Source organism: Paramisgurnus dabryanus, chromosome 4 (genome assembly GCF_030506205.2).
Source record: "Paramisgurnus dabryanus chromosome 4, PD_genome_1.1, whole genome shotgun sequence".
NCBI lineage: Eukaryota > Metazoa > Chordata > Actinopteri > Cypriniformes > Cobitidae > Paramisgurnus > Paramisgurnus dabryanus.
The window spans coordinates 42612076-42613330 of NC_133340.1; positions in this window are offsets into that span (position 1 = coordinate 42612076).

Here is a 1255-nt window from a genome sequence, read left to right on the forward strand (position 1 = left end):
GCGAACGGAGAGGCGCGCGTGGTAGAGTTGACTTTGTCCCTCCCCCTGGGCTCGTGCATCTTTTCCCAACACGCGCGTCTTTAAGTGAGTGTCATAAACACACAATTACCAACCATATAGGTCGTTTTCGTTCATAATACTCTAATGTACTCTGCTATACACCAACCTTAGCACTTTACATAAGGCAACTATGTTAAACACATGTAAATAAATTAATAAAAATACAAAACACTAAGTATACTCTAATTTTTTTAAATTAACCATGTTTTATTTAAAAAAAAAAAAAAGTAGTAACCATGTTTTATGGTTAATGCATTGGTCCTCCATCACAAAATAATTATTTCAACATGTTACCAAATAACCTTTGAAACTACAGATAATGAAACATAATGAAAATGTAGCATCATTTGCATATTTACTTAATTTAATTTTGAACAAGTATATAACAAGTACATACATTTTAGTGTGGAGTTTTGAAAGCATAGAGTTTAGGTGAATTTTTAGATTAAATTTAGCCTCAATTATAAACTTGTCTGATGTCATTAAACAGTATTTATGAATGAGAATAGCAGAAATTAACATCACTTTTATATTAATGAAAGGACAAACAAATTTAAGAAAGCTGAAAAAGCAAGGTCTTTTTTATTTGTGTGAAATCCCATTCAAACATATGCACACATGTGCATGCCAGAGGGAGACAAGTGTTTCAGCAGCTGTTGTTGTGATAATGGGGACATTTTGATGTTTCACATGTATATGACCAAAGAGGCAAAAAACAGACAACTCATAATGTAATAACTGCACATAATGTAATAACTAATGTAATTATTACATTATTATTGTAATAAAATGTTCATAGTGTAATAATTTTCTCAAAGCGTAAAAAAACCTTGAGTAATAATTTTATTACATTATGAGAAATGTATTACATTATAACCTCACCGAAATATTGTCATCATCGTAAATGTAACAGGTTTTTTAAACATCGCATATTTATTAGTGGTGCTTGCATTTATGCACTATTATTACATCATAGAAACATGGGGGTGGGCTTGTTTCACTTAGCATAATCATTGATGGATGACAATTCTCTCCCTAGCAACCAAACAGAGTACCCCAGCAACCATTTAGCAAGACCGATATCTATGTTTTAGAACATCTTAAAGACCTGTAGATGTTCTTGTTTCCTTCGTTGTTTGAACTGTAATCATTGGTGCATACCAATTCACTCAGCCTAGTAACCACATAGCAACAC